Source organism: Prionailurus bengalensis, chromosome D2 (genome assembly GCF_016509475.1).
Source record: "Prionailurus bengalensis isolate Pbe53 chromosome D2, Fcat_Pben_1.1_paternal_pri, whole genome shotgun sequence".
Lineage (NCBI taxonomy): Eukaryota > Metazoa > Chordata > Mammalia > Carnivora > Felidae > Prionailurus > Prionailurus bengalensis.
The window spans coordinates 85,124,696-85,152,584 of NC_057351.1; positions in this window are offsets into that span (position 1 = coordinate 85,124,696).

Consider the following 27,889-nt stretch of genomic DNA (forward strand, 5'->3'; position numbering starts at 1 on the left):
AGACAAGCTTTCGATCCCCCAACCCCGATTGGATTAAGGTGAGTACTGGTGACCCTCGTTTAGCCACCAAAAAGAATAAAAGTATGTACTCTCTGGAGGAGAATACACTGTCGAAATCGTCAAATCGCATGTACTATTTTCACATACAAAGTTCTAAATTTCCTAAGACACACCCCCACACAGAGTAGCTAGCATAGGAGGAGATGAGGTGTAATGAAAAATCAAGGGGCGCCTGGGTCGCTCAGTCTGGTAAGCGTCTGACTCTTGATCCCAGCTCAGATCATGATCTCACAGTTTGTGAGTTCGAGCCCTGTACTGGGCTCTGTGCTGACAGTGTGGAGCTTGACTGGGATTCTCTCTCTCTCCCTCTCTCTCTGCTGCTGGTCTGCTCACATGTGTGCAGGCTCTTTTTCCCTCAAAATAAAGAAATAACCTTAAAAATAATTAAAAAATCAAAAGAATAAGCACATGGCACAGTCATGGCATCCAGGAAATGGAACTTACCAAACATGAAATTATAGAGTTATCCGTCACAGAATTTAAGATAGCTATGCTCAGTGTGTTCGTGAGACGAGATTGAGAAATTGGACAAAATATCGGGAATGATACAAATAAGAAAATGGTAATTCTAGAACTAGAAAGCCCAATGCTGAGCTGAACTGTGCAGGGGTTGAGTTTAATAACCCTCCAGACCAGGGAAGAGGGAGTCGGGAACTCTGAAGGGAGGTGAGAAGGCCACATCAGAATCGAGTGACCCAGAGACAAAAGGATCGGAAAAAAAATGAGCCACGAAGCCGTCAGATATTAGGATGTAGGATGAGCTCTATGAGACACACAGGGAAAGATGATTGAATACTGGCAGTTCCTCGGGGTGGAACTCGTGACATTAAGTTGGGGCTCACTGGGAGAGATGTGAGGACACCAAGAGACCCTAAATGCCAAATTCAGGAGTGCTCGGAAACTTAGGATAAGATATAAAGAAAACTGCTCTCCACGTTATAGCAAAACTGAAAGCCCAGGCTAAGAGAAAACCTTAAAAGGAGCCAAAAAGTAAGCAAAAAGCCAACAAACAAAACAAAACCCCCCCACATAGGACTTTGAGAGAAGCAACAAAGTTTGACAGCTGGCTTTTCAACAGAACTACGAGGCTCCAGCAGTAGCCGCACGCCGGTTTGAGGCGCGAGGGAAAAAGCTGAGTCCCTAGTGTCCTGTGCTGTGCTGTGACAGCAGCTCTCAGACAGGAAGCCAGAAAAGGGTTCTGAGACAAACTGAAACCATCAAACAGGACAGTAGGAGAAATACAGAAGAGTTGTGTCCAAGCAGGAGAAGAACGATTCCAGATGGTGGTTTAGGGAAACAAAGGAATTAGGAGCAAAGAGAAGGGTAAACGTGAGGGTGTATTTAAAAGCATATTTGTAATAATAATGCCTCGTGGGTGTTTAATGTATAGTCTCAAAACACATAAATTCAGCAGCATGCAGGTTGGGAAGTGGTTAACGGAGCTAAATTGTTCTAATTAGAGGGAAACATAGCCTTAAGTGCATATATTGGGGGAAAAGCTAATAATTAATCATCAAAGAATCCAACCTCAAAAAGGAAATTAAGGGGTGCCTGGGTGGCTCAGTTGGTTGAGCAGCTGGCTCTTGATTTCAGCTCAGGTCATGATCCAGAGTCATGGGATTGAGCCCTGTATATGGCGCCACTCTGGGCATGGAACCTGCTTAAGATTCTCTCTCTCTCTTCCCCTGCCTCTCTTTCCCTGCCCCTCTCCCCAGCTCACACACAGGCTCTCTCTTTTAAATAAATAAGTAAGTAAACAAACAAACAAACAAATAAATAAATAAACCCAAAGCAAGTAGAATGATGGGAATAAATATAAGAATATGAAGTAATGAAATAGAAAATAAATATATGATATAGAGATTTAACAAAGCCAAAGCTGATCTTTTAAAAAGAATCTTTGAATATTGATCAATCCCTGAAGACATCAAGAAAATATCAGGACTGCTGGAGGGGTTATTGCCAGAAATATTACTGTCATTACAAAGATCATAAAAGGAAAACCATTATGACCAATTTTATGGAAATAAATTTGGACATTTAGGTGAAATTACCAAATTCCTGGAAACAGAAGTTTAAAAATGAACCCAGAAAAAGCAGAAATTCTGAATATTCTAATCAGAATGAAATATTCTTATCAGAATTAAATGTGAAATTTATAATTATATTTTTACACACCTGCACACACACCTGTGCTCTCAGTTTTATCAGCAAATTCTATTAAACTCTTCTGGACAAAGTCACACACCCTACAGAAAATATTCCAGAGAATAGAAAAAGAAGAAACACTTCCCAATTTCTTTCATAACGGTCAAATAATGTGAAAAATTGAAATTTGACAGAGACATTACAAGAACAGAACAATTGAGTTCAACCTTATTCACAAAAGTAGATTTTAAAACCCTAAGCAAAATATTAGCAGACTGAGTCCAGCGATGCATAAAAAAGGTAATGGGGTATGTGTAAGTGATGTTTATTTTAAAATACAAGATTGATTTAACCTTTGAAAGTCAACCAATATAACTCAGCATATTATCGGAATAAAAGAGAAAACTCATGATGGTTTTAACAGATGGGGGGAAAAGCATTTGGTAAAACTCTTAGAAAGTAAGGAAATAAAGAAACTGTATGCAGTTGAATGTGATAAAGGTCACACCATCCACATAGCATCATAGCAAAGGGTGAAATATCAATTCTTCACATAAGACTGGAAACAGACCAGAGTGTGCTCTTACCATTTCTGGATTGTGCTAGCGTTTATAACCAGTGCAATAGGAAAGAAGAAGAAATGAAATTCATAATAATTGGGAAGAAATAAAACCACCACTATTTGGAGATGGTATTTTATGTACACAAAACATCCGAAAGAGGATATAGAGAAATTATTGGATTTAATGTACTCATTCAGCGATGACACTGAATTCAGTCACTGTATTTCTATGCACCACTAACCAATATAAAAAATAAAATTGAAATGCTTTGCCATTAATAACAGTGTTAGATGAACTATAGGAATAGCATAGAGTCCAGAAGCCGAGTCAAGCATGTATGGACACTTGATTTAATTTCATGGCGGCACTGCAGGCAGATAGATGTTTATTTATTTTTTCAATAAATAATACGGAGTCGACTGGATATCCATGTGGGCAAAAATTAAATTTCAGCATTGCCTCACCACATAAACCAAACAAATGCCAGCCAAACTGCTGATATAATGTGAAAGGAAAAATAAAAATGAAAATTCTATCCACCAAGGATAAGATTTAGAAATCAGATTGTGTTAGAACAAAGAACTTCTGTCCATCAAAGGAGACCTTCAGGAGGTAGATTGCAAATACAGCAGGCGAAATTTGTTTTTTTTCTTAAAATTTTAATGTTTGTTTATTTTTGAGAGAGATAGAGTGCGAGCAGGGGAGAAGGAGAGAGAGAGGGAGACACAGAATCTGAAGCAGGCTCCAGGCTCTGAGCTGTCAGCACAGAGCCCGACATGGGGCTCGAACCCAGGAACCGTGAGATCATCATGTGAGCTGAAGTTGGAAACTCAACTGAGCCACCCAGGTGCCCCAAGCAGGAGAAATTTGTAATGCAGTAACCACCGATGGCGCCTATACAGAATCTCTGTCTGTGTGTGTATGTGTGTGTGTGTGTGTGTGTGTGTATGTATGTATGTATGTATGTATCTACCTACCTACCTATCATCCATCCATCCATCCATCCATCCATCCATCCATCGTCTGTCTCTCTATCATCTATCTGGCCTCTGTCTTTCTCTAGAGAGAGACACTAAGATCTTAATGTCCAAATATGGTGATCTTTCCATGTTTTGGTGTTCTGCTATCAAGACTCACCATGACCTGGAGGCATATTCAGAGTCGTCACCCTGAACCAGTACACTCATCTTTCCCTTTGCTGAGCTTGCAACGCGGAGTACGACTCTGCTACCTAAATGCAGGCCGTACCCACAGCCCAAGGTCTAGCTGTCCTCTGCTATGGCTGTGCTTCCTGACACCTCGCCTGTGTCCTCTTTCCTGAACGTGTTCAGCAACATTTTACCCCCCCATCCAATGGATGGGGGAGTAAGGCTGCCGGTAAGGTGCCCTTTAGCTGCCCCCCACACCAGCTGGACATGCTAAAAACTTCTCTCTTTCACGGGCGATTACGTTAACCTTCGCCTACGGTCCTTCAGCTTGGCTAGGGCAGGCAGCTTCCCTTCTTGCCTGCCTACAAAGTCTTATGGAGGGTACACACGAACTCGGGAACAGCATGGCTGCTTGCCAGGGGGTCATGCCTGAACCCGGTACGTGTTCGGGACGTGGTTTCGGTGCAGTCACTCATACGTGTGTCTGCGCAAGTTAGAGGATCCTTCCCTGACGGCACCTGCTTCTGAGAGTTTCTCCAGGTCCCCACAAAGCCTGCCGTCCTACGGCACCCGGGTTGTGTCTGTCATCGACCTGCGTCGGACCCGGCGAACCACTTTGCCTCGTGAAATCTGGAGGTTGTGCTGAGGGATAAAAGCACATAGGAACAGAGAGGGTTGTAAATGAAGTCACGGCCTCCCGAAAAGAGAACCTAGCCTGAGCATTACGATATATGTGAGGGGACCATAATCAGTAATACATAAATCTTATCTGGTGGTAGTGGTTGTATGATTTGAATTTATGTGAGAGTCTGAGTCAGGGATATTCTGGTTACAGTTTAAACCTGTTGATAGAACTTCCTGAATATAATGATGTTTTATATTTTCTCTTCTTTCTTATATTAGTTTCATCACCCCCTTAGTTACATCAGTTTCACCTCTGCCCACTCATGTATACCCTTTGAAGAAGTGCCTCTAGGGAGGTCATATAGAGGAGGGGTTATTTCCATTTTCTCTCGGGGGCTGGTATCCTTACGTGGCATCCTCGCAGATGTTGAACCTCGTAACAAGTAATTCTGTTTCTATGAGAAGCCTTACAAATATAGGAAATATATGTATTCATATGGGTAAGGAGATACTGGAACTTTTTCTATACTTTAATACCAGGTAAAGAGAAAACAGTCACATCAACCACTGATGAAGGAACCAAACTGAAGGTTTTTTATTCTTTTCAATGGAAACTTACAATTTCTTGAGTCCTGGACTCATCTGTGCCTAGTCATTCATTGCCCGATCATAAATTTCTCACAAGGAGGGCTTATGGCATTAAATAGGCTGGGTCTCCCCCCCACAGGGACACCCCCCCCCAAGTGGTATGACCCTGGAAACAGGAAGTGATAGTTGACTTTCCCGTGGCCCCCACGGCTGGTGCACGTGGCTCCATCGGCACTCCTCCATGAGGGCACGATGGCAAAGACTTGGTGGTGCTCCACAAATGGCAGAGCTGAGGGACACAGGACAGCAAGCAGGAGGTGACAGCAGAGACGAGAAGCCGGGGACCTAGCTGCAGCAGGTCGACATGGCGTGGGCTGGAACGGAAGCTTGGTTTCTGGTCTGGGACTGACTTCTCCGGGCTTCCCATTTACCATCTCCCAGGTGAGGAGACTGGACACATGCTTGATCAGCCCCCTTCTAGCTCTGACATTCTGGGATTCCTTCTATGTGCGTGACGCAAGGTGCCTTTCCAGTCGGGATGTCCTGGAGAGGCTGGACGGGGCCACACTGTCAGTCGTGCACAGGGTTTTCAGATGTTATTAGATAAGGCTTTAAAAATGTCCCCATAATCTGTTTAGAAATCATATGCTGGTGAACTCAGAATTTTTATTCAAAGGTAACTTTTTTTTACTTAGCATGTCTCCTAGTCACGTACCTACCTGATCTAATAGGGAGGTCAGCCAGCTCTGAGTCGAGATGGCTCTGTTTCTGGATTGCTCATGGATGGGGGATATGGGCCAGCTGGACATTTGGGACATCTCGCAGCAGGGCCCTCACTTATGGTGTCCATGCCATTTCTAGCTGTGCAAACAGCTCATCTTCTCCTTCCTTTTTTTTTTTTTTAATATTTTTTTTAAACATTTACTCATTTTTGAGAATGAGAGAGACAGAGCATGAGCAGGGGGGAGGGGCAGAGAGAGAGGGAGACACAGAATCTGAAGCAGCTCCAGGCTCCAAGCTGTCAGCACAGAGCCCGATGCGGGGCTTGAACTCATAGGCTGTGAGGTCATGACCTGAGCTGAAGTCGGATGCTCAACCGACTGAGCCACCCAGGCGCCCCATCTCCTTCCTTCTTTTCATCTCTCCTTTCTTATCTCAGAAACAGTTATGGAGCGCCTGGGTGACTCAGTCGGTTAAGTGTCCAACTTTGGCTCGGGTTATGATTTCACGGTTCGTGAGTTTGAGCCCCGTGTCGGGCTCTGTGCTGACAGCTCGGAGCCTGGAGCCTGCTTTGGATTCTGTGTCTCTCTCTCTTTCCCTCCTTTGCTTGCTCTCTGTCTCTCTGTCTCTCTCTCTCTCAAAATTAAATAAACATTAAAAAATTAAAAAAAAAAAGAAACAGTTACTGCTTTTGCACTAGAATGCATGCCCTGTAGTCTTGTACAGCAGGCCAGGTTTAGAAAGACCCACAACCCCTGGTGGGAGTGGGGACATCATCTAGGGTGGTGGCATCACATACAACAGTCATCCTGAATGTTTGTCCGGCACTCTTCTTTTTTCTTCCTGGCTGTGCAGTGCAGCAGGTAAACGAGATTATTTCATGAACATTTATGGAGTACTGATTGTGTGCTGAGGGCAGGGGAATGAACGTAGGTTAAAAAGCGTGGTCATAAGATGAACAATTGTAATCAAGAAGAGGTGAATTAAGCGCCCTAAGAAATACCACTGCAAGGGCAGAGGGGACTTGCTGGGAAGAGAGCGTCACAGCTGCTTCTCAGGAAGGCTTCACAGAGGACCTTGAAAGACAAACTTGCGGGCCGGATGGGGGAGGGCCTTACGGGAATGAGAACAATGCCAGTGTGGGTGGCGTTGCCCAAAGTGGGTAAAGCAGTGGAATTGGAGGGATGATTGTAAGTAACACATAAGACAACATTTTTTTTAAATTTTAATAATCTCAAATGTATTCCTATATATTGGACAAATGCATGTGTTTCTTTTCTGGTATAAATTGGAGTTTTAAAAAATTCGTTGATTGGGGAATTCTGGGTAACCAGGCACTGGGAACTGCATAAATCTGAAACATACAACGTATCCCCTCAGTAACATAAAGAGGAATAAGGAAGCCAATAAAGCTGCAAAACCAATGTCCCAGCATAACTGGAAGATGGAGAATGACCCAATATAAAAATCTCTGCAATTAGGGACAGAAGCCCCAAATGCAAGGACAGACCCCTGTGCTCCAGTGTTGTCAGAGAGCAGGTGCAATTCTCAAGGGCAGAGAGGACCTCGCGGTATGTATGAAATTGACCCAAAGTCACTGCTGGAAGGAGAAAGTCACCCTCAGCATGAAAATGCAAGGTTCTCTGATAGTTCAAAGTACCCACCATTGAGAAGACGCTGAAAAGTGAGCTGAAAAGGTGAGGAAGCCACCTTGAGAAGGTGATGCTCTGGGAGGATTGGGGGTAACAAAAGGGAGAGATGGCCTGTGAATAGTACAGTGTGAAGAGAAAAAGAAGCAAGGGAATGTGGGATCCTAGTGGAAAAGCACTCCCTCCCGCCATGGTCACCTCCAAGTGCAGACGCTGATCGTGGAGTAGAGAACCACACCTCTCTGCTCTCACAGAGGGTAGATGGGGGTAGTTTTGAACAAGGATCGCATGAACCCCACCAGGGCTCCAGCCTTGTCTATGTGAATGTGGAAGCACAGACTGTTTTTATCCACACAAAACTACTGTAAGGGAGTTAAAATTGGGACTCCAAACGGTTCCATGAGAACAAGACCATTTAAACAGGAATGAGTCAACGCATCCAGAACAAAAATGCAAATGGTCATCAACACCACAGTAAATACAAGTGAGATAAAAAAGCAAACACATCAGCTAAACAACAAAACAACAGATACAATACGCACAATAATCATGATACTCAAATAATGTAATGTTTTCACAAACGGTGCTCGGACACGTACAAAGACAAATTTAGACCCGTTTGTCACACCATTCACAAAAATTAATTCAAAATGCATCATAGATCTAAATGTAAGATGTAAAACTATAAAATTTCTAAAAGAAATTTTTAAGAGATACAGCTTCATGACTTGGGGTTAGGTAAAGATTTCTTAGATTAAACACCATACACACAATTCATGAAAGAAAAAAAGATAAATAGGACTTCATTAAAATTAAAAACTTTGGCATGTCAAAACACCATTAAGAGAATAAAAGACAATCCACAAAGTGGAAGAAAATATTTGCGACTCATGTATTTGATAAAAGCTTTATATCCAGAATATCTAAAGAATTCTAACAATTCAATAATAAGAAAAATTAAAAGTGGGCAGAAGGCTCGAACAATTTCTCCAAAGGAGGCATATGAATGGCCAATGATCACATAAAAAAGATGATGAACACCGTTAGTCATTGTGAAATGCAAATTTAGACCACAGTGAGGTGCCACTTTAACACACTTGCTACAGGACTCCTAATCCAAAAGATGGTAGTAACAAGGGTTGGTGAGGATGTGGAGACGTGAGAGGCCCCCGCCCTGCTAGTGGGGAGGTCGGTAGTATAAGGTGCTTTGGAACGTGGTCTGGCAGTTGCTTAAAATGTTGAACACATATTCGCCCTAAGACCCCACAATTGTACCCTTGGGTATCTACCCAAGAGAAATGAAGACGTATTTCCACAGTCTTTCATGTGAATGTTTATAGCAGCCTTACTCATAATAGCCAGAAAGTGGAAACAACCCAAATTTCCATCAACTAGTGACTAAATAAATAAAATGTGGTATATCTATACAGTGGAATACCATTCACAAATAAAGAGGAGAGGTGTATTAGTATTTGCTACAACATGATGAACTCAAAAACAGTATTTCTGAGTGAAAGAAACCAGGCAAAGAATGCTACATATAGTGTGATCCCATTTATATGAAATATCCAGAAAAGGTAAATCTATACAGACACAAAGTAGAGTGAGTGTTTGCCTGTGTTGAGGATAGGAAGAGAAAATAACCTTCAGACGGCCACGTGTTATTTTTTTACGGGTGATGGAAATGTTCTAGAATTAGATTGTGGTGTTGACTATACAAGTCTGTAAATTTATTAAAAGAATCGTTGAATTTTACACTTACAGAATTTTACACTTACAGAATTTTATGAGGTGTAAATTATACCTCAGGAGAGCTGTTAAAAAAATAATGACAGGGTTTGAACCAAACGTTTAGCCCACTGTGTAAGAGAAAATGATTTCCAATTTGTTTCAGAAAGGAAGTCCCAAACGGATTCTGTGGGCAACACAGTCACCTGAAACAAAAGTGTTCGAGGGTGATGAAAGTAAACACACGTGCAGAAACGTGCTATTTATTGAAACAAAGGTCAGATAACAATACTTTCATGGACCCAGTATTCAAGGAGACTTACATAGAAACGGAAGGCTTTAGCGGGTCACTGTCACACAAGATAGAGAAAGGGCTCAAAACATACGTTAGACTATAGAAGATGTAAAAGACGTGGGAGCCTGGAGGGCTCAGTCGGTTCAGTGTCCGACTTCGGCTTAGGTCATGATCTCCCAGTTCGTGGGTTTGAGCCCCGTGTTGGGCTCTGTGCTGAGAGCTCGGAGCCTGGAGCCTGCTTTGGATTCTGTGTCTCTCTCTCTCTCTGCCCTCCCCTGCTTGCACTTTGTCTTTCTGTCTCTCTCAAAAATAAATAAACATTAAAAAAAAAATTAGAAGATGTAAAAGACATAATCAATAAGGTAGGTTTTTGGAAATATTGTAATTTATACCCTAATAATTGCTAGCATGTGTTCACATAAACACACATGGCATGTTAACAAAAACTGACCACTTGTTAGGTTGCAGAGAAAACAATATTACGTTTAATGAGGTAGGAGTATTAGAACACTTTTTTTTTAATTTTTTAATGTTTATTTTTGAGACAGAGTGTGAACAGGGGAGGGGCAGAGAGAGAGGGAGACACAGAATCTGAAACAGGCTCCAGGCTCTGAGCTGTCAGCACAGAGCCCCACGTGGGGCTCAAACCTATGAACTGTGAGATCATGACCTGAGCTGAAGTCAGACGCTTAACTGACTGAGCCACCCAGGAGCCTCTGAACACTTTCTGATCACAGTTCAATGAAAGTAGAAAGCATTAACAAAATTTAAAAAAAAAGCCCTTTCATCAAAAATTTAAAATTCCCCTCCTCAGAAGCACGGTAGCAGGTCTGTGTCCATTCAAGCAGCCATAAAGAAATGACCAAAATTTAGGAAAATACCGTCCACAGCCTCACCATGCAGATACAAGCACGGTCCACATTTTTGGATATTTCAGGCATTTTTTTTTCCCACATAAAGCTGTTTTTTTCCTTACATAAAATATCCAAACTTTATATAACATGCAGAGTCGAGTCCTGTTTCTCTTGTAGCATTTTATCAGAAGAGTTTTATAATTTTACAGCACAAGTGCAGACTTTGCAAGACCTTATTTACAAAATAGCATTCACAAGCATCCTTGAACAACTTTATTGAGGTGTTATTGATACTCTGTGAATGGACGTCTTGAAAATGTGCAATTTGATAAGTTTGGGTGTGTGTGTATACTTGTGAGACTGTCCCCACAATCAGGAAAATGAACAAGCCCATCACTTTTGAAAGCTTCCCTCTCACCTCTTTGGTTATCCCTCCCTCCCTCCTCCCTTCCCTCCCTCCCCTCCCTCTTTCCTCCCCTCCCCTCCCTCCTTCTCTCCCTCCTTCTCTCCCTCCCTCCCTCTCTCCCCCCTCCCTCTCTCTCCCTCCCCCTCTCTCTTTCCCTTCTTCTTCCCTCCCTCTTTCCTTTGTTCCTCCCTCCCTCCCCTCCAACCCCCCCCCTCCACTTCCTCTTGGCAATTCACCTGCTTTGTGCCTTACAGCAGTCTGTATTTTCCAGAGTCTTACAGACCAGGAACTGTAGGGTACACATTCTTTCGTGTCCAGCTTCTTTCACTCGGAATAATTGTTCTTAGATTCATTCGTGGGGTTGAGGGTATCATTTCATTCTTTAAAAAAACTTTATTGAAGTATAAATGAAAGTGTTATATTAGTTTCAGGTGTACAATATAATGGTTCAACACGTCCATACATTCTCAGTGCTCATCACGGTGGGTGGACCCCTGATCCCCTCTATCTGTCTCCCACCCCCCACCTCCCCTGTAGCAAGCACCAGTTCTCTGTATTTAAGAATTTCTCTGGCTTTTGGTTTGTTTCTTTTTTTTATGTGTTTGTGTTTTTCTTAAATTTCACATACGAGTGAGGTCATACACCATTTGTCTTTTTCTGACTTATTTCACTTAGCGTTATCCCTTCTAGGTGCGTCCACGTCATTGCAAATGGCAAGATCTCGTTCTTAGGGCCAAGTGGTATTCCACTGTATGTGTGTATATATGGGTACACTACATTTTCTTTATCCATTTGTCTGTCGATGGACACTTGGGCTGTTTCCATATCTTGGCTATTGTAAATAATGCTGCTGTAAACGTAAGGGTGTATATATCTTTTTGGAATAGTGTTTTCATTTTCTTTGGGTAAATACCCAGTAGGGGAATTACTGGATCATAGGGTAGCTATGAGGCACCTCATAGCTTTTTAAGGCACCTCCATCCTGTTTTCCACGGTGGCTGCACCAGTTTGCATTCCTACCACCACTGCAAGAGGGTTCCTTTTGCTTTCCATCCTATAACACCTGCTATTTCTTGTTTGATTTTAGCCATTCTAACAGGCATGAGGTGATATCTGATTGTGGTTTGGATTTGCATGTTCTTGATGATGGGCGATGTTGAGCATCTTTTCATGTATCTGTTGGCCATCTGTATGTCTTTTTTGGAAAAATATTTATTCGGGTCCTCTGCCGACTTTTAATTGAATGGTTTGGAGGTTTTGGGTGTTGAGTTGTTCATTCTTTTTATTGTTAAGTAGTGTTCTGTGGCATAGATATATCATAGTTAATTCATCCACTCACCTGCTGAGGAACATTTGGGTTATTTCCAATATTTGGCTCTTGTGAATAAAACTGCTCTGAAAACTCACGTATGAGTCTTCGTATGGATGTGTGCCTTCTTATGAGAATTACCTATGAGTGGAATAGCTCGAGCCTAGGGTATTATACATCTAACATCTTAGGAAACTGCCAAAGTGTTTTCCAAAGCAGTATTCTCATTTTCCATTTCCAGCAGCCCCGTATGAGAATTCCTGTTTCTCCACAGTCTCTCCAACACTTGCCCAGTCATTAACTGGTCAGTCATTAGTTTTAGCCATTCTGTTGGGTGTGGGGTGGTTTCACACTGCAGTTTTCATTTGTAAATCCCCAGTAACTCACGACGTTGAACATCTCTTAGTGAACCAATCTTCTTTGGTGAAGTGTCTGTGTATCTTTTACCCACTTTTTTGTTCTTACTTTTTTTTGATTGTCAAGTTTTGAGCATTCTTTCTATATTCTGTCCATGAGTTCTTTCTTCAGATACATGCTTTGCAGGTAATTTCTCCAAGCCTGTCTTTTCAGTTTCTTAACAGTGTCTTTTACATTTTGATGAAGTCCTATTTTTTAAAATTTCTTTTATGGATTGTGCTTGGAGTGTTGTATCTGAGAAATCTTTGTTCAACTCAAGGTCACGAGATCTGTATCTTCTATTTTATTGTGTAGTTTTGTAATTTTAGGTTTTATATTTAGGTCTGTTATCCATTTTGAATGAATTTTTGTATATGGGAGGATGTGTGGCTCACAGTTCTTTTTACTTTTTGCGTATGGATATCCAGTAGTTCTAGAACCATGTTTTGAAAGGGCCACCCTTTTTCTACTTTATTGCCTTTGTATCTTTGTCAGAACTCATTTGTGTTGTCCATATATATGCAGATCTATTTCTGAAGTCTATTTTGTTCACTTGATCTAATTATTTACCTTTATGCCAGTATTGCGCTATCTTATAGGTTTATATCTTACAGGTTTATAATGTCCCGAAATCAGGTAGTGAGAGCCCTCTAGTCTTCTTCTTTTTTCAAGTTGCTTTGGCCATTCTAGGTTCTTTGTGTTTCCATAAGAATTTTAAAATAAGTTTGCCAATTTCTACAAAGAAGCCCATTGGGATTATGTTGAGTCTATACATCAGTTTAGGGGAGAACTGACACACTAACCTCGTGAAGTTTTCTGGGCAACCTCACGAATGTTTCTCAGAACTGTTCTCAGCTCCCAGTACGGGGTCCCGCTTATCTTTTGTCACATTGACTTCCTATTTTTGATACTATGGTAAATGAACTGCTGTTTTAAAATTCCATTTTCTATTATTTTTGCTAGGGTATACAAAAACCTTTAAATTTTTATAATGGCTTTGTATCCTGCAACCTTGCTAACCCCACTAGTTTTAGAAGCTTTCATAGATTATTGTGTCCATTTGATTAATTGACCCTTTATCATTATGAAATGACCTTTTATAAATCTCAGGTAATAAGACTGCTCTGAAATTTACTTAGTATGGTATTAGTGTAGCCACTGCAGCTATTTGGAGTAATATTTACGTGGTATAATTTTTTTTCTTCCCTTTAATTTTGTGTGTCTTTATATGTAAAGTGTGTTTCTTGTCCTCATCTTACTGTTAGATCTTGTCTTCTTAAATCCAGTCTGTCAGAGTCTTCTTTTAAATGAGATGTTTAGACCTTTAATGTGATTCCTGATATAGTTAAGTTTTAGGCTACCATATTGCTATTTGTGTTTCTGTTTGTTCTCTTTTTCTTTTTGTCTGGATTGTGTGTGTGTGTGTGTGTGTGTGTGTGTGTGTGTGTGTGTGTTTTCTTCCCAGTTCTATTTTGTATCGTTCGTTAGCTAATTAGCTGTAACTCTTTGTTTTGTTTTGTTAGTGGTTTTGCCTATTCAAGTGATGTTGTAACGTGTCGTAGAGGACTTCCGTTTCTTCACTCCTGGCTTTTATTCCATCCTGTCATACACTTGAGTGATGTAAATGTTATAAACCTCACGATACAGCAGTTTGTCAAAATAGTTAGCTACCTTTCACGGAGATTTAAATAACAAGAAATACTCTTCTGTACCTCCGGAGGTAGTTACCACCTGTAGTGTTCTTCGTTCCTTTCCGTGGATCTGTATTTCTGTCCTCATTTTCCTTCTGCCTGCCTTTGTTGTAGCGTGAGTTTTCCGGTGATGGATTCTTTCAACGTCTGTCTGTCTGAAAGTCTTTTAATGTTGCCTTGGTTTTTGGTTTTGTTTTTGCTGGGCGTAGAATTCTTGGTTGGCAGCTTTATTTTTCCCTTTATGCTTTTTATAGATGTTTGCTGTCTTGCATTGCTTTTGACAAGGAATCTGCCTTTATCCTCAAATTTATTGTTTCTGTGCACAATGTGCCCTTTTCCTCTGGTTGCTTTTAAGATTTTCTCTTAACTACTGGTTTTGAGCAATTTAATTATCATGTATGTTGGTGTGAGTTTCACGTTCCTTTTGATTGCAGTTTCTTGAGATTTTTGGATTAATAGGGTTAGAGTTTGCATCAAATTTGGAAAATTTGCAGCCATTATTTCTTCAAGTACTTTTGCTGTTCTCCCACTCCAGCCTACTTAGGGGACTCCAATGACACACATATTAGGCTGCCTGAAGTTGTTCTATAGCTCATTGGTGCTCTGTTGATTTTCCTTTCTTTTCTTTCTTGCTTTTTTTTTTTTATCAGCATCATTTCTAACAGTTACAGAATATTCCATCCTGTGTGTTTCCTAATTTGGTTAACTATTTTTCTTTCAATCAGACATATAGTTTGTGTTTATGCTTTATTTTTCTACTACAAGTATGGCTGATAAGAATATTTTTTCCAGTTTTCTGAATGTAGAAATCATGAAATAACTATTGTTCAAGTTTTCTTTGCCTACTCACAGATTGTTTTATGCAAGGGTTTGCTTATTTCCCCTCCCAGACAAGGTATGAATGTCCACCTCATTCGGGGTTTTAAAAGTTACGTTATATGGGGCGCCTGGGTGGCGCAGTCGGTTAAGCGTCCGACTTCAGCCAGGTCACGATCTCGCGCTCTGTGAGTTCGAGCCCCGCGTCGGGCTCTGGGCTGATGGCTCAGAGCCTGGAGCCTGTTTCCGATTCTGTGTCTCCCTCTCTCTCTGCCCCTCCCCCGTTCATGCTCTGTCTCTCTCTGTCCCAAAAAATAAATAAATGTTAAAAAATAAAAAATAAAAAAAATAAAAGTTACGTTATACAAAAATAATTTTCCCATGGGAATAAGTGTGTGTGTGTGTGTGTGTGTGTGTGTGTGTGTGTGCGCGCGCGCGCACGTGCACACACACATGCTGCCGTATGAATGAATGGGCACATTATTAAAATGAAAAATTCTTTGCTTATTTTTATTTTTAAAACTTCAATTTAAGCACAATAAATATAATGAGATATTTGAATAACCATAGCATTTTATCACATCTTTTGTCTCAAATCTACTCATTTTGACTTGCATTTTTTGCCACTTGCACTACTGCTTAAATGACACCTGGATGACTGCTTTAGGATATAAAATTTTCATGTTTTAGATGAAATATTAACAAGCATTAAATTGGAAAAATCCACTTATAGAGCTTACAATACACATAAGCACTGAAAAATGATGGGTTTTTGTTTATCAGCTAATGTAAAGTGTCTGTAGTTTTGGGTAAAACCTCCTTGGTTTCCAAGATTATTTGGTTTGTACCCTGTTGATATTTGTTCTGTTTTTGCTTTGCTAATGTTGTCCAGTGAGTTTTTAGATTCATTTTTAAACAAATTTATTTTTAAAAAATTTATTTTTAAGTTATTTATACTGTAACTTATTTTAAAAATTATTTATTTTACACTCTCTTTGTCAGTTTTTGATATTAGGATTGTTTTCACCTTCTCCAACAAGTCTAGCAGTTCCTCAGATTTTTCTGTGCTGTAGACCCATGAGTAAGAATGAAATGTTTGCTGTTGTAAGCCACGGAAATTTTGTGTTTATTTCTAATACAGAGCTAACACGGAAAAAGCTGATTGATATATATACCAATATTAATAGTTGATAAGATAGAATTTTTCATATCTCATGTGCAAAGCAAAATATTTGGTACTCTGGCTTTGCCTGATTTACTTATTTTAATTCATTTCAGATAATAACTCTTCATAATATTCCATACTGAACAAGGGCCTTTTTCCATATGTTCATTAAATAATTACAGAACTAGCCACCTCATGTGGTTACACTTAATTTTGATGCTTACCACATACCCTCTAATCCCTCCATTTTTATGTCCTTATTTTGATTTGTCTTTCGATGACGGACACGGCAGGGTAAGGTTTCTGGTCATGGTGCAAGGGCAGGACATTTTCTGTGATCTGTGTGTTGAGAGTACTGTTCCCCTCTGTGAGCATCAGAGTGATTCTGGGAGCAACTTGGGCAGGTGTGGCACGTGTGGCTGTACCTCCCGCCTCACGGGGTCTCCTGGGTCCCACCTGGAGGGCACCAGTGCCAGCCCGACCATGTGGTATCTCTGCTCCTTTCTCTCTTCTTTGTGGAACCCCTGACAGTGTTGGTTGGAGGTCTGTGGTCAGTTCTCATGTCTTCTTGTCTTCTCTTCTGTCTTATTCTTACCCCCACCGTGGAGTGTTCTACGCGTTTCTTCCTCTTGTCCTGGTTTCTGCTGCACCATTGCGTGTGCTCTTAGCTGCCTGCAGTGTGGATTTTAATTTGCTGTTTTTGTTTTCCTCGCAGGGCCTTCTTTCTTCTGCCTGTTTTCTACTCCTTGTTGGAATATCCTCTTGAATCTTATTGGAAACCTGAATCTGATGCTTTATGAAATATTCTTTTATTGTCATAAACAGCCCAGCAGACTTCCCTTCCAAATCCCTAGGATATTATTCTCATTCTTTCAGGCTGCAGAAACTCATCGCAAGGCACACGGTAAAGCATTTTCTGTGTTTCTTAAAGAAAGACCGGCCCGGGCTCAGATCTGAAGATGCGAGGGCCACAGGGTGCAAGTGCGTGGCCCTTAGCGGCTGACTCACGCGTCGCAATGGCAAGCCTGGAGCCACCCCCGCCCCCATGCTAGTGCCCTTGTAGGTCAGTCTCAGGTCATGGTTTTCAAACTGGAATCTGTGGATTCCGAGAGGTTCTGGAGAGTCTTCTGGGGGAGATCTTCATTTTCATTTTCCTTAGCAGTCCGTGATACAGAGCTTTGATTTAAAACCTGGCTTGGAATGTTTGAGACCCACTGCCCCAGCTCCTCGGGCCCGGACGTGAGAAGACATTGCTCTGTCTGTCACACAGTTGGCAGGATCGCAAACCTCCTGCGTTGCAGGCCGGGGGGGGGCTCGGGGCAGCTATGTCTTGGTGTTCGCTCTCACCACCTCCCCCGCCCTGGTGAGCACGGCTCCTTGGACGCACGGCTCCTTGGACGGAGGTTCTGTCTGCATCAGGGGGGCTACCACGTGCCATTGCAGAGGTGCAGGGAACTCAGAGCCCCCACCCCCCCACCCCCGAGACAAAATCGTGCTAGCCCCCCATTCTCAGATAGGCGCACTTTTCTGATCTGTGTGTGAGGGGTGATCTCTGTGCGAGGGGTGGATTGCAGGGGAGAGGTGGCAGGTAAGGTCTTGTCTTACTTTCTGATGTTTGGACTCAGAAGGTGGCCTGTCAGGTGGATGCTCATGTCACTTCTTCATGTGACATTCATTCTCTTTTTGCAAAATGCATGGAGAGTAAGTTACATGAATTATGCCAATGATGCCCTCGCGTTAGTGGCCCCCCTTGCGTTGGGGTCCGTGCTGGCATGTCACAATCTGTCCGCCGTCCTGCTGCGAGGGGGCCAGGACTCTTGTTCGGATGCAGTTTGGCCCCCAAAGCCTGGGTTCTTTTCACTAACTGCTTCCTTGGTTCTACGATAGAAGCAGATTTTTTTTTTTTTTCCATTTGTACGTTTTCATGGTTACTTAAGGGAAATTAAGAAATCTCATTAAAAAAAATGTTTTTAAATGTTTTTATTTATTTTTGAGACAGAGAGAGACAGAGCATGAACGGGGGAGGGGCAGAGAGAGAGGGAGACACAGAACCGGAAGCAGGCTCCAGGCTCTGAGCCATCAGCCCAGAGCCCGACGCGGGGCTCGAACCCACAAACCGCGAGATCGTGACCTGAGCTGAAGTCGGACGCTCAACCGACTGAGCCACCCAGGCGCCCCAAGAAATCTCATTTTAAGACATTTACTCAATATTCTTCATGTGGACTTTTTAAAAATCAGAATGCATTGAATGTGATTAAGAGTTTGTTTAAAGCATCTTTGCTGCCTCCTGGGGATGGGGATGTTCTCGGATGTGTCAGGCTGGGGCTGAGAGATCAGCTGTTGTCCGTGACTTGCAAGGTCACACGCACGGCTAAGTGATCTGTGCTCGATTCTAGAGGGATGCGGGCATGCGTGAGGCCAGTGGGGCACCTCTGCGGGGGTGACAGACCCCACGCAGCAAAACCCGTTCGGGATTCCTGCAATGCTGCATATCTTCTAGGCTGTGTGACCATGGAGGCATCAGTGTCCTTTGTTCATGGTGGCAGAGGAAATGTGTGGGGTGGCCAGTGGGTTTGCAAGTGGCTGTGAGGCTGCAGGAGAGGTGCCAGGGCAGGCACCGGGCCACTGGGGTGGCAGGGGCCCCGAGGTCCAGCAGTGTGTCTGGTGGCCCTCCCACGGAAACACCACCACCACTTACTGGGCCCTGTGCAAGTGTCTTCTGGGTTATTTGTTCCGGCTCCCTGGCAGGTAGGCGCCACACTGTCCTCAGCTTTGGGATGAAGAAACTGAGGATTCAGGAGGTTGTTGAGACCTTTGACATCACGGAGCTGGTCAGTGGGGGCTGACGTGTGGATGGGGTTCCAAGGCCAGCATCTGGGTAACTGCGAGAGGGCTGGGCGATTGGGTAGCTGTCCCAGGAGAGAGGAGTGACGAAGCAGACCCTTTCACTATCGAAGATCGGGAAACCAAGAGAGCAAGAGCTTTAAAATGAATGAACAGGGGTGCCTGGGTGGCTCAGTCAGTTGAGCGTCTGACTCTTGGTTTTAGCTCAGGTCCTGATCTCATAGTTCATGGGTTCAAGGCCCGCATGGAGCTCAGCACTGATGGTGCAGAGCCTGCCTGGGACCCTCTGCCCCTCTGTCTCTGCTTCTCCCCTGCTTGCCTTCTCTCTCAAAATAAATAAACGAACATTGAAAAGAAAATAAAATGATGGAAACGCTTCCCATGCGTGCAGCAGGAGAGGCGCGCTTTTGTCATAAGCAGAGGCGGTGCAGGCCGGGGCTCCCCTTGAGCCTCAAACGATCTCATTTCTTAGTCAACACGTGTCTCGTCCATTCATTTCTCCACACGATCGTGGAAGGACCACCGTTTAATTTCTCTCACATTGGTCCTTTTAAAAAGTTCACTCTCGTATTCGAAGTAAAACATGATGTACTTTGTTTAATCACCTGAGGTCAAAAGCCAACACTCAGAGGAGGCAGATGCCAGCCCCTGGGCAATTCTATCCAAAGGAAGGAGAGCCCATTTTCCTGAGGAAACCAGAATGTCAAGCTCTTACCTCCAGTCTTTGCAACAGTGGCCCGATGTTAAAGGAGTCCCTTACGTCCTTGGTAAGGATGAGGACACTGTCTTATTTAAGGAGAGGCTGCCTTTTACATCTTCTGTGTGTTGAAATGGACTCTGGGTCTTTCTAGGCCTGCACGGGCTTTTATGTAGGAGCCTGCGTGGAAAAGCCCCCAACTTCTGCTGGACGGTATTTAAGACGTCAGCTCTGGGAGGCTATGGAGATATGTTGTTGAAAAATGTGTGCTGGGTGAAACATATTGTCAAGGCTTGCTTTAAATGATTGCTGTTGTCAAGGTCAAATGGGATTTCACTTAAATTAATTAAAGCCGCAGGAACAAGGCTCTATGTGATAAAATTATTATGCTCTTACCTTTACCATTCTGTATAGGCGAAGAGAGACACCAATTAGAGCTCCAGTGAGTGGAGGGGTATGTGTCTGTCGAAATTAAGATTGCATAGAACTGGACAAAACATCTGTTCAATTGTGATTAGCCAAATCTCCCAAATTTCATTTGGACGAGCGCTAAAAGGGCACATTTGCTAAATAATGAACAAGACAGATGCTGCAATTACATGATCATATTTGCAAAAACAGTTTACGCAAAGTCAGAATATATTAGATAAAATGGTAACTAAGCGGCACGTGGCCCCATTTTTTGCCTGAGCAAGAGAGAGGATTGCTGACGGGACGTGGCTGCCTGAGGGCATGCTGTGTTTTCTGGCCTGAATACAGTGTTTTCATTGCTAACCACGTTTTTGACCGAAATCTCTCAATTACCGCAGATCTGACCGGTAGCGTGAAACAACCAACCACGCGTCTTCCGAACGTTGAAACTAACAGAATCCACCTCCAAGTCCCAGGAAGTGGACGCGAGAGCCTGGCAGCTCCTGTTGCCGACAGTTTTTTTGAAGTTTTATCTAGTTATTTTGAGAAAGAGAGAGGCAGAGAGTGTGAGCGGAGGAGGGGCGGAGACAGAGAGGGAGAAAGAGAATCCCAAGCAGGCTCCGCGATGTCAGTGCGGAGCCCGATGCGGGGCTTGAACCCACAAACAGTGAGACCGTGACCTGAGCCGAAAGGAAGAGGCAGACGCCTGTGCCCCTCAGGTCGCCAACATTCTTGCTGGAGAGTACGAGTCTGTGGCATGGCCAGCATGACAGTGAGCACTGGTGACAGGAGCACCGGGCTCAGAAAGGACCCTTTCAAAAGGGGCGGGTGGGTTTGATGCCGTTGGTTTCCTGACCCTGCCATCTATGGGAGTTGGGGCGGGGGCGGTGCTGTCACAAGCGGCTCGGGAGACTCCCGCGCTCAGGGACAGAGAGCCCTGGGGCCATCCTTGGGGGTCTCTGAGTTTGTTCTGCCTCTGAAGTGGCTCTGATGACATGTCACCTCCCGGGATGGTGGGGGTGGGGGTGGGTGGAGGCATTCACCTAACCGCTTGGCAGGATTTGGGCCCAGACGCAGACGCTGGCGGGTGATGCACTGACTCAGGAGCAGAAGCTTGCAGCCCTTCCCATTCTCCTGAACGGTACCCTCCAGGGCCGCCCCGCCTTGCGCACAGTTGTCCGCCGATGTGCTGCCTGCCTCCGGCCGCGGGCACAGGGCGACCGCCTGCCTCCAGCTGTGCGCAGAAGGTGGCCCTGGATGCTCCCGGTCACACTTCACAGGCTTCCAGCGGCGGGCAGAAGGCAGGGACGGACGCCCAGGCTGTGCATCTGAAAACAATTGTGTTCTGACGGAGAGCGCCTGTGGTCTTCCGTGCAGAGTCGTGAACGCTCGCGTAGTTTTCTTGGTTAAACTGGCTAATACAGTTACAAACTTAAGAGAAGTCACTGCTCTGGCGCCAAAATCCATGAATTTAAAAAATTGTTGTCTTACGATTATAAAAGTAATACGTGCCTATTGGGGACAATAGCATAAAACTTAATTTTAAAAATTGTGTAAAAAATAGTAAATATTCATCAATGCCCCCTTGCAGCTGGCATTCTGCCCCTGGAGTACAGCACTATTGGTACTTATCTTTATTCTTTATTTTTTTAAAGTTTTTATTTATTTATTAAAAAAATTTTTTTTTAATGTTTGTTTTTGAGAGAGAGAGAGACAGAGCGTGAGCGGGGGAGGGGCAGAGAGAGAGGGAGACAGAATCGGAAGCAGGCTCCAGGCTCCGAGCTGTCAGCACAGAGCCCCACGTGGGCTCGAACTCACGGGCCGCGAGATCATGACCGAGCCGAAGTCAGATGCCCAACCGACTTAGCCACCCAGGCGCCCCTATTTATTGTTTTCAATTTATTTTTTGATTTTTATTTATTTTCAGAGAGAGAAAGCAAGCAGGGGAGGGACAGAGAGAGAGAATCCCAAGCAGGCTCCACACTGTCAGCACAGAGCCCGACACAGGGCTCGAACTCATGAACCCTGAGATCATGACCTGAGCCGAAATCAAGAAGTCTGATGCTTAACCGACTGAGCCCCCCAGGTGCCCTCTTTACTCTTTAAAGTAAACGTAGCCCACATTACGTAACAGGTGCCTTCTGTGGGCTCTGACCCCTTGCCACCTGGAGCAGGAAGGACCCCGAGGGCCAGTCTCCTGCAGCAGCCCCCTACTGGGGGAGCGGTGACCTGCCCAGGGTCACAGTGTCAGCGGCACAGGTGGGGACCGCGTGCAGGCCTCTTCCTCCCACGCCCGCCTCTCTCCTCCATCCCGACACACGAGGCTCATCTGACAGCAGCAGGGCACCACTCGGGCCCCTTTCTCTGTCTTTAAAACTGAGGGGTGAGTCTCTGGTTCTGGAAGAGGTGGCCCAAGGAAGGAGCATATTGTTTACTAGCTGTGGACGGAGAACTAGAAATAAGAACGTTCTTCCAGTGGGCCGCAGAGAGATGTCCCGGCCTGACTGCCCGTGGACAGCTCTCGCACTGCCAGCTGCTCCTCCTGCGTCCGTCCGTCTTGTCCCAGTCACAGACTTGTCACTGCAGAGGCGGGACCAGCCAGGACTGCGGGCCTCCACACCGCTGTCTTTCCGCCGGGCCAGTCTGCCATTACTACGCCCTGTGGTTCCTTCTTGGAAAGTTTCTTCTTCTTGGGTAATACCTCTTGTTACCTGCCCTCACGGTCATGTGCTAACAAGCTGCGAAAACTGAGATTTGTTGTGTCACAACACCTGGCCTCCTAGAGCTCGGAGCTAAGCGGGTGACAGGTGCATTGGTGGCAACCACAATGTTCACACAGCGCTTCACACGTTACCGTGCTTCACAGATTCTGTGCTTTTAACAACGTGAAGGTTGCGGCAACCCTACGTCAGATAAGTCTATTGGAGCCACTTTCCCGAGAGCATTTGTGCACTTCGTGTCTCTGTGTCACACATGGGTAATTCTCAAAGTATTTCAAACTTTTTCGTTATTGTTATGTTTGTTATTCTGATCTGTGATCAGTTACTACAACTTGCTGAAAGTTCAGATAATGGTGAGTATTTTCAGAAATAAGGTATTTTTTGAGCTACATAGTTTTTTTTTAGATGTAATGCTATTGCACACTTCATAGACTACAGTAAAGTGTAGACATACCTGTTATATTCACTGGGAAACCCAAAATTCATCTGACTAGCTTTATTGCAATACTTGCTTTCTTGCGGTGGTCTGGAACCAAACTTATAACATCTCCGAATTACGATTGTGTATTTCCCAAAGAATTCTTCTATCACGGGGTAGACAGTGCTCTCTCAGAAAGATAGGGCTAGGGAAACTACTTGTGAACGGGGAGGACTGGGAAGGCTTCCTGGAGGAAGTGCCTTCTGAGACTGGTCTTAGGTGTCTTTACCCTTCTCTGGAGGGCTCGGGAGTCATGGCTTTTCCTTCCTTCTGAGATACCAGGATTGGATTCTGGCTCAGGTTTGTTTTTTTAAACACAGCTTACTTGTAAACAATTTCAGGGGATGTGTTTTAGACATTTGAACAACTTTTCAGGGCGTGAGCATTAAGATCGGCTCTCCATCTGGCTGCACGTGTCTATGTGAGTCGGCCGTGGTTTCCTGCACCGTGTCCACAAAGCGCTCGCATAGCGCCTCCGCTTTACGTGGAGGGACCGAGAGCTTCTGCGCTAATGGGAGTGAGTCCCAGGCTGCGTTCGGAGCTAATTAGATGGAGAGAAATTACCCAGGCTATTTCGGTGTCGGCCAAATATTTTGAGTATGTGTTCGGCGGTGATAATCGACTTCATCTTGATTGCCTCGCAGTAAGTTAACAGGTGATTAATATTACGAACATAGACTTTGCGGGGGGAAGGGTTGGGATAATGAGAAATTAAGGAATTCTGAGTCAGACGGGAGGAGCCAGATGAGCTGCACTCTTGGAGGCTCCTTCTCCTTACTCTTGGTGCGTGGTTCTCTACCAAGTTTTGCTCCTTCTTTTGTCCTCAGTCTCAGAAGACTCCTGGGCATCTGTGCCTGGGGCTCTGAGCTGCTCCCCCAGGGGCCCTTCCCTGCCGGAGCCCCCGCCCTGCCCCAAATGTGTGCCCTGCCTCTCTTTCCCCTGACATTCCCCAAAGACTTGTTCTTTTCGTGGCTCCTACAAAAATTAAATTGTGCTTCTCTGCTCTGGGAAACTGCCTCATCCGTCCCATGGTGCATACCGGGAGAAGGTCTTCATTTCGCTGAGCCCACAGTGCCAGTGGGGAGCACGTGCCAGCAGGGAGCACACGCCATCGGGACGCCCCCGTGGGGACGGGTCACACGGGTGGTTCTGGGACTTTTTCTGTCTCCTGGTCGCGAGAGCACGGGCTGCAGCCCGTCCTGGGTGGCGACACGTCTCTGCCCTCCTTTTCCTGTAGAAGTGCCCCTCCTTCGGCCTCTGGAGGAGGTTCTGAGTGGGACGGGTGCCTCACTGGAGCAGGATGTCGTCGCACTGGTTACCGGGGATTTCCTCCTTCGTGGGCAGTTGTTTGGAGTTGTCCGTGGCTCTGGTTGCCTCAGGCTAGCTGTCCATCCGTCTGTGAAAGCCTAACGTGCCCACTCTCTGCACAGGAACCTCGGGGGCACAGTGACAGCCTGTTCCGTCTCCCCATAGCCCTTCTTGCCTTTGGGCACATTCGTGGTGCACCGTGCGCCTCCCACACTCAATGCTGGCACCTGCTGTTGTGTCCTAGAGCTGCAGGGACCAGGGAGAGCTTTCTCCAGGTGACTGGGAGCCAGGAGCGGCTGCCCAGGGGAGGGGATGGGGGAGAAAGGAGTGGTCTAGAGAAGGTATGTCCCCTCGAGGTCTTTAAGACATAAAACCACTCTAGTTTCCTGGGCTGTGTTCTCATCACTTTGTTCTGGCTCTAAAATGGCTCTCGTGGGCCGTGTCCCTTTCTGAGCGCTCAGGCTTTATCCGTCTGTGTGGCCGGCTTCACCGTGGGTATCTCCCAGGGCACACCCCTGCAGCCCTCACCCTCCCGTCTTGTCAAAGGCCCTTCAGGTCAAAACAACAAGAACAAAATCCCCCCGTCTTGCAGCGGAGGCCGGCGTTTGGCCGTGTTTTCCCGCTGGTGACCGTGGCTCTCAGTGGGGTGGCTTTCAAACTCAGTGGCCTTTGGTGTAGAGAGTCTTCTGGGTCAACACCTGCCCTTCCCGTTATGGGCCGGCTTGGAGCACAGTTTGCTGCCGATTAATTCATAATGTAAGATATTTGGCACGCAAATCTAATTTCTTCACTGTCAGCTTTTATTTGCCAATATGGCAAGCCTTTGTTTCTATTATAAAACCAAATCCCTCAAACTCTTAAGTTCTTAATATTTTGAAATTTCAATTATCCTCCACGACTGTATCTCTATTCACAGATGCATTTGCATGCGGTAGGAGCTGGTGGTAAAACAACACGGCCTTTTGAGGGGAGAAGAGCTCTTTGAACCTCCAGCAAAGAGGGGATACCGTTGTTTGCCTGAGAAAAATCCTGTTCTCTAAGCAAGCCAGAGGAGGATCGGTTGGACGCAGAGCCACTTCGGGGAGACCGAGCGGTTGTCAGGACAAGATCCCGGCTGCCGTCGTGAACCTGTGCTAAGTCGTGGCGTTCGGAAAGCCCCGGGAGACCAGGAAGGACCTGCCCACAGGTGACCCGCCCTTGTGAACCTTAAGGGTGGTTGGTACTTGTGACTTGAGCCAGGGGCTGGTCAGTGTCCCACTGTATCCTTAGAAGCATGCCCTGGGTACTGGTATAGTCTAGAAAGCATGCACGGGTCTTGAAATACGAAGAAGGATTTGGGGTGGGGGATCTGGACTGTCTGTCTGCGAATGTTTACTGAGCACTGTCGGGCTCCGAGGGCACAGTGACAGGCCTGGCGGAACCCCGCCGGGGCTCACTTTCAGGTGGACGTGGCCACACAGACTCCTGGTCGGCATATCCTATGCCAGATGACGGGGAGGGTCTGCAGCTGGGCGGGCAGATGGTGGGCACTGCTCTTTCATCTGTGGGACGGGGAGGCTTCCTGATGAGGTGACCTCGGAGCATCTATTTGAATAGACGTTTGTGGATTTTAGGGATTACCTGTGCACTTATCTAAGCACTACGGCAAAACTATTAGAATGGTCAAATATTGTTTCTGGAAGGGCTGGGCATGTCTTTGGAGTCCCTGGATTTTATGGCTCTGGCCTCCACCTTCAGGACATGCACGAGGAGTCAGACTCCAGGCCAGATCAGTGCCTGCTGAGGGACCGACCACCCTGCAGCCACCTGCAAGGGGTCCTCTGGGGCCATCTCCCTGCCGCCTCCCCGGCCCCATGCCATTGGCCCTGGCTGCCTAAGCCTATTCACCAGGTGTCATCACCAAGTGGTGAGGACCTGGGAGGTGGGAGAAGGGGGGCAGGGCTGTGAAGGGGGCGCCTGTGAGTGGAGCCTTTGGGCGTAAGGGCCTTGGGGCGCTGCCTGGCTTGGGCTGTCCGCCCTGGGAATGCAGGGCACCTTCCCAGGAGTCAGGGAAGCGACTTGCCCGCCGTCAGATGGCTGGAGGGAAGAGGAAAACGCCAGATCTTCACCTTTTCTTCTAGAATTTGGACTGATGGCTGGCAAAAGAGCAAGGGAGGCTCTCAGGGCACACAGCCCCTTGCAGGAGTGAAGGAGGAGGGAGCAAAACAGCTTCCCTGGTGCCTCGTCCTGCCCGTCTGAGTGGAGTCGGGGGCGGGGGTCAGCATGTTCCCTCAAGATGGATCTTTTATTCCGTTGATCGAGCGATTCTGGGCTGCTGTTCCCGTTCTGTGCGTGTGCGCGTTTGGTTATTTGAAAATTTTCTTTAGCAATTTACCAGGCCTGGTATATTTCTTTGTTTCACTGTTTTTCCTCTGCACATAGATTACATGTTTTCAGTAGCATCTGCTGTGAATTTTAATTACGATGTTCGACTCCAAGGGAGCCTTGCAAAGCAGCCAGAGTACTTAGCAGTCCAGACCCATGTTTATGGCACAGACAGACGGTTGCAAAGTGTGTAGGGACACGCGGACACAAGACAAAGGAAATATGATCCAACGGGTCTCCCCCGGCACCCCCGCCCCCCTTTTTAAGAGACCTCTGTAGCAAGGGACTGATACGCATAAAATTACTGTTTTTCGTGTTTTTGTTTTTTGCCGATAATTGCTCTTTGGTTCTTTAAGGAGGTATCACAAAGCCTCAGTAGCTTTTAGAGCAGCAGTTACGGGATTTGTAGCTCGACCAGAATGGAAAATGCCGTTCTGTGTCCTGCTACGTCAAATTGCAAAAATGAGCTTGCGGGACATCATAAAAACGGGGCTGCTACCATCAGCCTAGGAAGACCTTCCAGAGTCCAGTGCAGTATGCATGGCACCGATTCCCTGAGGCCTGCGCTGTTCCCAGTGGTGGTTCCGTGCCTCCAGCACACGGTGTTCAAGGACCCATCACGCCAGATAAGGCAAGTCAGCTCTGTGTGCGCCCCAGGGCCAGTGAGGGGACCGTCCTCTGGCTGGACGGGGGCCGCGCGTCCTGCCTGTGTTGGGTGTGCTCCCAGCAGACGAGATTGCGTCTGTCCCTCTGTCACATGAAGCCAGCACTGTGACCACGTTTTAGTTCAGCAGCAACACTGCTGACCGCACAGCGTACTTATGTGGTGATTATTTCGCTGCCCCCGTAAGTCCAGGGGAGCCGAGCCCTAGGGGTTGAAAACAGTTGCCCTTGGAGCCCTCTGTCC